Genomic DNA, 10,033 nt, shown 5'->3' on the forward strand with positions numbered 1-10,033 from the left:
AGCAGAGCCCAATGTCCAAAGGCCCAGAGAGGACCCCCTAGCTGGTGTTCCATGCCCAAGGAGCCTCATAGCACCTGGATCTCATCAAAACTCAGCCCAAACACTCACCAAGTGGGCCCTAGAAGTAGATGTTAGCACTAAAAAGACTATTTTACCCTTACTAGTCATTTGTTTAGTATTTAAAGGATTAGATTCATGTTATTCAGGGATTTTTACCACTATTCTGCCATATTTTCGTGTTTCCATTGTTTTTACTTCAGTATGAGTTTCTAAACCTCTTAGGTTGAGGGGAGGAGCCCTGCTGAGTCCTATGAGTTAATAAAAGTACTACTGTTTCTCTTCGATCCGTGTCTGATTAATTCTAAAATGTATATTCATTCTTCATCACTATGAATGCGTTGAATTGGCATAAGGTTATCACATTCTACATGGGTTCAGAGTGCATCTATCATCGGACAATGATGAACCGCCGGCTTGAATATACGTCTCTCAGACGGCTAATCCACGACTTCATTGGGGACTTCTCAAGACATCAGTTCAGCCGATTTTCGGGGAGATTAGGGTCTCTGTGGTAGAGGATAGAACCAAAGACACAGCATTCCTCCGATCCGGAAGATTCGACCTTGTCTGTGGCGTTTTGAGTAGGATCATCAAGGAGAATGAACTGTACGAGCTTCACCCTCAATCAGAATGGATCCGCACTAAACCCGGGGTTCAGATCTGGAGGAGTATTAGCAGCTGCTCAAACCAATGTCATTCACATACAGCCTGCCATTGAAGAAATCACACACAAGCAAAGGAAGCAGTAATACCAGAGTTAATACAGAAAGACAAAGTAACTCCGACTGTCAACTCTAATTCTATCACTTATTCCTTTCACAATTTCATGATACTTTAACCAACTCCATATACTTAATCCAACAACCTTCTGATCTGCCTGACTAAGTCTTGCAAGATAACCATAGCTTGCTTCAAACCACAATCCTCGTGGGATCGACCCTGACTCGCTCAGGTATTACTTGGACGACCCAGTGCACTTGCTGGTTTAGTTGTACGAAGCGTGGGGATTCGTACACCAAGTTTTTGGCATCGTTCCCAGGGATTGTTGAGTTTGGACAAACTGAAGGATTGTCTTGCTCCCTAAATCAGGTAATTTTTATTATTATTTTTTTTGTTTTCTTCTTCGTTATTTTTTTGAAAATTAACAAAAAAAAACTTTTTCAAAAAACCTTTTTTCCAAAAATTTTATTTTTCAAGCATCCTTAGCTTTTTGATTGAGTCTTTGAGTGTGTTCTTATTTGAGTCTTTGGGTTTTATTTTTTTCTTCACCAATTTTAAAAAATTTCAAATTTTTTTTTCAAAAATTATTTTCCTTTTCATTGTTTAATTCATGTTCTTGGCTTGAATCCTGCCTGTTCATGCTCTTCAATTCCAAAAATTTTAAAACTTTTCAAAAAAAAAACCTTTTTCATATAATTTATTTTTGGCATCCTCTGAATTGTCTTTGAGTCCTTCTTCTAAAATTTTTCAAAAATACTTTTTCTTTTTTTAAATATTGTGTCAAGTCTTTAAGTTTGTTGTTTTCTTTTTGTTTTTCTTTATATTTTTCGAAAATATTGTCTTGATTTTCTAAAAAATTTTAAGTTTGGTGTTCTTGTTATGTTCTTGCGTTCTTTGAGTCTTTAAATTTTGTTCTTGGTGTTCTTTTGTTTCCTCAAAGTATTCTTGAGTTTTCTATGTGTCTTGATCTTAAAATTTTTAAGTTTGGTGTCCCTTGGTGTTTCCCTCCAAAAATTTTCAAAAAACAAGGGTGCTAGATCTAAAAATTTTAAGTCTTGTGTCTTTTTTGTGTTTTTCTCTTTTATCATAAATTAAAAAATCAAAAAATATCTTTTCTAACTTAATTTAAGCTTAATTTTCGAAAATTACATTTAAAAATTTAGATTTTAATTTTAAAATTTTATCTTATCATATCTTAGTTGTCAAGTTTTCAAATATCAAAATTTTCAAAATTAAAAATCATATCTTTTTCAAAAATCTTATCTTTTTCATATCTTTTTTCAAAATTCAAAAATCTTATATTATCTTTCTCAAAATTAAAATTTTTAAATCATATGTTTTTCAAAATCAAATTTTAAAATCTTATCTTTTTCTAATTTCAAACTTTAATTTCAAATCCTCTTTTATCTTATCTTCTATTTTGTTTTTAAATTTAAATATTTTCTTATCTTATCTTTTATTTTTTTTTATTTTTATTTTTATCTTTTCTTAATTAATATCTTATCTTCTCTCTCATCTTTTTCAAAACCACCTAACTAACTTTTCCCTCTCTCAATTTTCAAAAATTATATCCCCTTTTTCTCTCTCTTATTTTTCAAAACCCCCTAACTAACTTTCCTATTCTTAATTTTCAAAAATCATATCTCCTTCTTCTCTCTCTTCTTTTTCAAAACCACCTAACTAACTCTCTTCTCTCTTAATTTTCGAAAACATCTCTCCTTCTTCTCTCTCTTCTTTTTCAAAACCACCTAACTAACTCTCTTCTCTCTTAATTTTCGAAAACATCTCTCCTTCTTCTCTATCTTTTTTTTAAAAAACCACCTAACTAACTCTCTTCTCTCTTAATTTTCGAAAATTTCCCTCTCTTCTCTCCTTTCTATTTTTTGAAATTTAACATTTAAATTTTAAATTGTTTTTAAATTAATAACTTAATTTTTGAAAATTAATTAATTAATTAAATAAAAACAAAAATTATTGAATTGTTATTTACTTTTTCTATTTATACCTTTTTTCTTCTCATCTCTATTCATTCAACTCTACTTCCCTCTCTAGCTCTAGCTCAACTTCTTTATATAATCAATTCACAAATAATAACAGATAAAACAGTTATAAGCAACCACACATAAATACATCACAAGCAGCTAACAACATTTAGTGATCTAGCCTTTATTAGAGTATAGACTTTTAGTTAGAACACCCCTAGATATAGCTAAATAATATCTATATACATATATATACATACAACATCCCAGGTCCTGACCTGTTCAAGAGGTCCCTAAGCTGGCACCTAGGCTAGCCTAGACTCTATACTCACCTAGTCCCTCTAAACTACTAAAGCGAGGGAAAGTACGTTCTAGGTCTTCAAAACTCAAGTCTGGTGGAACATCATCAAGAGGTAGAACATCATTTGTTACTCCTCTGCACGATCAGACATTGCCTTATGACGTCTCTCTGGTACCTCATCAAGTAGCCACATAACAGGAGTCTCGTACGCAGGATTTAGGTTAAAGTTCACGTACAAACGGGGTACAGACATTGGCTGGTCTCACAGTATATACATATAAACAGAGAACGGGATTCACCCTAGACTCAGAAGACTACCTAGAGCGGAATCCTTTTTGCAAACGGTCGTCAGCGAACTACGGAAAGGAACTCTTGCTTCCATCTGAAGGGGGAAGGGGGAGAGAAGGGGTAAGAACTGGGGAGTTCTTTGTAGGGCCGGGGTTATTAGTTACGTTCATTAATTCTATGTTGTTTAGCAGATAAGTAGCAGAATACCGAGAAGCAATAGACAGAAGAAATAGATAAATAGAGAAAATAGAAAGCAAAACACAAACAAAAGAATACAAGAAAACAAAACACAAACACAGAGAATAGAATGAAAACAAAGAAAGCATACATTCAAACAACAATCATAACAGAGGAAATGCGCAACCAAGTATGATGCATGTCTGTCCTATGCAGGCCATGAGCTCACGTGTCGGTTTACACCCTGCAGCCCGACATTACCCAGGAACTAGTCCTAGATATGGCTTATTCTCTGTAGGTGAACTTCGGCCTACAGAAACAGCACTCCTATAAGTGAACTTCGGCTTACAGGAATAGTTCAATCACAACATAACAACTTTCTATAGGTGAACTTCGGCCTATAGAAATGGCACCTCTGTAAGTGAACTTCGGCTTACAGAAATAGTCTAATTACAGCACAACAACTTTCTGTAGGTGAACTTCGGCCTACAGAAATGACACCTCTGTAAGTGAACTTCGGCTTACAGAAATGGCGCCCCTGTAAGTGAACTTCGGCTTACAGGTATCACAACTCACTGTACGTGAACTTCGGCCTACAGGAGCAACACCCTGAGATACACAATTGATATTCACTGCAGGTGAACTTCGGCCTATAGGAATAACAACTTACTGTAGGTGAACTTGGGCCTACAGGACCTCTAGGGCCAACAAAAAGCAGCAGTTGAATATACAAATATCTCTGGAGTTGCCTTAACGCAACAAATGACATTTCAACAGGCCCTCTGCTTGTTCTCTATTCTCTTTATCATATTACTCTTTTCACTTTGTCTTTTTACTCTGCTCTGATTACTCTGTTCTCTGTATCTCTTTACTTTTTTCTGATTACTCTTTCCTCTGTATCTATATTACTCTTTTTCTCTTTATCTCTCTGGTTGCCCTATTCTCTGTGTTTCTCTACTCTGCTCTGATTTCTCTATTTAACGTATGTATTTAAAGCTTATGTAAATTTCGGTATGAATAGTTAGTCTGTCCCAAGTATAGGTTCATTAAGTCTATACTAAAGCAGTTTAACTTTTCATATAATACCTAACCCTAGTCGCAACTCAAGGACTAACTATGTTGCCCTAGTTCGTTCACTAATTTCTGTCTGTTTTTCTGTCATTAAAACTTTACAGACTTTTTCTTCAACTTTTATCTTTTCTTCAACTTTTTATCTTTCTTTTATCTTTGCCTCACTAATATGTTCTTACCACTCCCTAAGTGTTTTATGAAGGTAATTATGAGATTCTGCGCTTAAAGTTGTCTTTCTAAAGCTTTTACAGAAAACTGCCTTTTCTGCATTATTTTATTATTTTTATTAAAATATTATTTTTAATTAAATATTATTATTTAATATTCAATTATTATTTATTATTTTATTAATATATTTTCGAAAATTACCCCTTTTTAACTTTTAACCTTTAAAAATTTACTTTTTACCACCCGTAACTTTTAATATTTCTACTTTAACCACCCTAACTTTCAGAAATTACAAACTAACCCCCCAAACACCAAATTAATTACTTCCTTGCCCTTTTATGAATCAAAAAGGTGTTCTTCATTGTTCTTCATCACACTCAAAGTGTTCTTCATGTTCTTCATAAATTCTTCAGATTCTTTCTCTGTTTTTACCCGTTTTTCAGTCTTTTTAGCAACCGATTTTTACCATAATTCAAAGTAAAATTGCAGCCACTAAAACCCCATCTTTTCTACATGATTTCAACACAAATTGAACCTCAATTTAAGCTCTAGGGGTCGTTTTTCCAGCAGCCACAAGAACACACATTCATAGCTTGAATTTCATCAAATTTCATCAAAATTTCACCAAATTTTCACCAAGAATCAGTCATATATGCAACCAATTTTTAGCACACCCAAATAACACAACATTCACACAACTCAAACACAAATAATCAAGATTAATTTCGTGACACCCTACCTTAATTTGCTGCTCCAAATCCGGTTACTCTTTGAAGTGTTCTTAAAGCACTTTTTCCTCCTAAAACACATCAAAAACAACTTTAAATCCACAAACTCTCAACTGACCAAATCTCACTCAGTATGTTAGGAAGAGATATCTCACCTTAGACTTGCTGGAAATTAATGTTTCTTGGCCCTGAAGTCAAGTTAAGCATGATTCCTAAGGAAGAACATCAAGAAAACACATGTTTTGCATGGTTTTCCTTGAAAACCGAATTGAAATGGGAAAGGAACAGCCATCTCACCTTATTTCCATCCTTGATAAGTTACATGGTTATGTAGAGGAAGAAGAGAGGATCATTTTGGTGAAATCGGAGTTTTGATTTGAGTTTTGGTTCAGAAGAAATCAAGCTTTGAAGATTAAGTGTTCATGAAGTTTTCTCTCTTTTCTCTCCTTTCAATTTCAGCCAAAATGATGAAATGAGACAGCCTTGGAGGTCTTGGGGATGTAAGGTGAGTTGTGATTGGTTGGCTTGGAGGTGGATTAAAATAATATTAAAATATCTCTGGTGTACAACTACTAAAACTAGGTGTATCGGAACACTCGTAAAAACATCTCTAAAAATTATTTTCTGAGCTATTAGCATAAATGACACTGGTAACATATTTATTATGAGAATAAAACATGTATAATGAGGCCTTAGCATTGCTAAAGTCATTAGAGAGTGCTGGTGCTAAGCTGCACCAATAAACCGTAAACCCGGTTAAACCGATTTTCTGTTTTTAACTAAAACAGACCAGGTAACCTTATAATATCATTCAAGCATTTTCTAATACTAATATAATGATAATACTATACTATTATCTCTCTCCTCTCATAAATCGAGTCTAGTTTGTCAAACTGAGACTATTTATGAAAAACCGAATCAAAACCCCTAACCGATACGGTTCAAAAACTAGGTTCTTCGTGACCGCATTATCGAGCTTGTCTCAACTAAGGTCATGAGTTAAATATAATATAATGACAATGAGGATTGAGATGATTGATGATACAGAAGAGGTATTCCCTTTACTGATCTTTCGGAGAAATCTGTGTATTCAGAAATGATCTCGCGTACTCGAAAATTAGGGTTGTTACACATTCATACTGCAGATTTTGTCATTTTGGATATAGAAGAGGATGTCAATGCCTCTATTATATTGGGGGATACCTTTCCTTGCTACAGAGAGAGCCTTAATTGATGTTCAAAAAGGTGAATTAACATTGAGGGTGAATGATGAACAAATTATTCTTAATGTATTTAAAGCCCTACAGCATCCTAATGATTCTGCGGATTGCGTGAAAATTGACATTATTGATCCAGTAGTGCAAGAGGCATTAGAAGAGGAAGAGCTTAATGAATCACTTGGGTCCCTTGTTGAAGTTGAAGTGGGTGAAATTGAAGAGTTCCCACCACCCAAGGAAGCAACATATATTCTTTCAAAGGAAGAGGGGCCACCAAAGCTTGAATTAAAGCCCCTGTCTGCTTCTCTAAATTATGCTTTCCTTGGAGAGGTAGAGATATATCCTGTGATAATCAATTCTTTATTAAACACTTGTGAGGAAGAAGCATTAATCAAGGTGCTTAAGGAACACAAAACAGCACTTGTTTGAAGGGGATGCTAAACCAGTGGTGGAAGCACAAACAAAGCTTAATCCTAAAATGAAGGAAGTGGTTCAAAAGAAAGTGATGAAGCTGTGGGAATCTGTCATTATTTACCCAATTTTTTATAGCTCTTGGGTGTGTTCGGTACAAGTTATTCCTAAGAAAGCAGGAGTGACAGTGGTGGCCAATCACAAGAATGAACTTATCCCTACAAGAATTGTAACCGGTTGGAGGATGTACATTGACTATAGGCGGCTCAACACTGCCACAAGGAAGGATCACTTCCCTCTTCCTTTTATTGATCAGATGCTAGAGAGGTTGGCCAGACATGCTTTTTCTTGCTTCCTGGATGGATACACCGGTTACTACCAAATTACTGTGGACCCTCATGATCAAGAGAAGACGGCATTTACATGTCCCTTTGGAGTCTTTGCTTACCGCCGTATGCCTTTCGGTTTGTGCAATGCTCCTGTAACTTTTCAAAGCTGCGTGCTTTCCATCTTTTCTGATATGATTAAAAAATTTATTGAGGTACTTATGGATGACTTCTCTGTTTTTGGTGATTCCTTTGAAGGGTTCTTGCAATATGTAGCCTTGGACTTGAGAAGGTTCCAAGAAACTAAACTTATTTTAAATTGGAAAAAATGTCACTTTATGGTCACTGAAGTCATAGTTCTTGGACACCGTATCTCAAGCAAAGGCATAGAAGTTGACAAGGCCAAAATAGAGGTAATTGAGAAATTACCACCCCCTGTAAATGTCAAGGGCATAAGGAGTTTCTTGGATCATGCAGGCTTCTATAGAAGATTCATCAAAAATTTTTCTAAAATATCAAAGCCATTGAGCAATCTTCTGGTTGCTTATGCACCTTTTCACTTTGATGATGAATGCTTGCATGCCTTTGAAACTCTCAAAGCAAAGCTTGTCTTTGCACCCATTATTGCTCCTTCTAATGGGACTGATAAACCACTATTTTATGGTTTATCTTGTACTCAATTGAGTGGTTTTTATCTACTCTTTATCCACTTATTCATACTATGTGCATGGTTTTACATTTGCCTTCCTAATTATGTGCTTTGATTGAAAACATGTTTCTTTGGACTTATATTTGTTAATATTAATCCTCTCTTATTACCATTAGATGTCTTGATATGTGTGTTAAGTGCTTTCAGAGATTATAGGGCAGGAATGGCTCAGAGGATGGAAAGGAAGCACACAAAAGTGGAAGGAATACAAGAAGTTGGAGAAATTGCTAAGCTGTCCAGCCTGACCTCTTCGCACTCAAACGGCTATAACTTTAGCTACAGAGGTCCAAACGACGCGGTTCCAGTTGCGTTGGAAATCTAACGTCCGGGGCTTCGATTTGATATATAATATGTTATCGTTCCCCTGAAGCTAGGCGACGCGACGGCGTGATCCATGCGGCCGCGTCGCAGTGACGGAAATCCAGCGTGGCAAAATTCGAAACCAGCGAATTCTGGACTGTTTCTGACCCAGTTTGCGGCCCAGAAAACATAGATTAGAGGCTATAAAGTGGGGGACTGTATCCATTCAAAAGGGAGGCTTTGAATAATTCATAATTTTAGGAGTAGATGTAGTTTTTAGAGAGAGAGGTTCTCTCCTCTCTCTTAGGATTAGGATTTAGGATTTCTCTTAGTTTTAGGAGTAGCTCTCAATCCCAGGTTCTTTATTTTTATTTATTTTCCCAATTTAATTTATGAACTTTTCCATGTTATGATTTGAATATTTTATTTAATATAATTTGAGGTATTTCAGACTTATGATTGCTCCTTTTTATTATATAAATAATTTGGATTTTTCTCTTTTGGCTTTGGTTGAGACATTGGTAACTCTTGAGTTATCAAACTCATTGTTGATTGAAAATTGGAATTAATTTGTCCACTTAACTTACCTTCATAGTTAGAGGTTAATAAGGTGGGGGAAGAATCCAATTCTCATCACAATTGATAAGGACAACTAGGATAGGACCTCCAGTTCTCCATACCTTGCCAAGAGTTTATTTTATAGTTATTTATTTTATTTTTATTATCATTCAGCATACTGCTTCCTCACTTTCAAACTCCAGTTTACAAAACTCATAACCAATAATAAGAACATACTTCCCTGCAATTCCTTGAGAAGACGACCCGAGGTTTAAATACTCGGTTATCAATTTTAAGGGGTTTATTACTTGTGACAACCAAAATGTTTGTATGAAAGAACTTTTGAAGGTTTAGAAACTATACTTGCAACGAGGATTTATCCGCAAATTTTTAGACCACGCAAAAGTTCTCTCATCAAAATGGCGCCGTTGCCGGGGAATTGCAAACGTGTGCCTTATTATTGGTTATTGTAAATATTTGCTTTTTACTTGTTTACTTGTTTCTATTTTTGTTTTTACTTTTGCTTTTTCATAAATCAAGAGGTTATTGATTTTTATTTAGTATAAAAAAAATTTTTCAAAAATTTATTCTTAGTGTTCATCTTGATCTTCAAGTTGTTCTTCGCGTTCATTTTGACCTTCAAGCTGTTCTTAGTTGTTTTCTTTGTTTTGATCTAAAAATTTGAAATTTGGTGTCATTTTATTATTTTTCTCTCTCCTCATTAAATTCAAAAATATTTTTTATTAATTTTTTTCAAAAAAAAAATATATTTTCAGAATTTTATTTTTTTTATTTTTATCTTATCTTATCTTATTTCGAAAATCAAATTTCAAAATTCAAATTTAAAATTTTTCAAAATTTAAAAATTTTCAAATTTCAAATTTCAAATTTCAAATTTCAAAAATTCAAATTTCAAAAATTTAAAATTCAAATTTCAAAATTCAAATTTTAAAATTTTAAATTTCAAATTTCAAAATTTAATTTAAAAATTCAAAATTTAAATAACCTTTTAATTTA

Source organism: Arachis ipaensis, chromosome B1, assembly GCF_059453495.1.
Source record: "Arachis ipaensis isolate K30076 ecotype BB chromosome B1, ASM5945349v1, whole genome shotgun sequence".
Taxonomy (NCBI): Eukaryota; Viridiplantae; Streptophyta; class Magnoliopsida; order Fabales; family Fabaceae; genus Arachis; species Arachis ipaensis.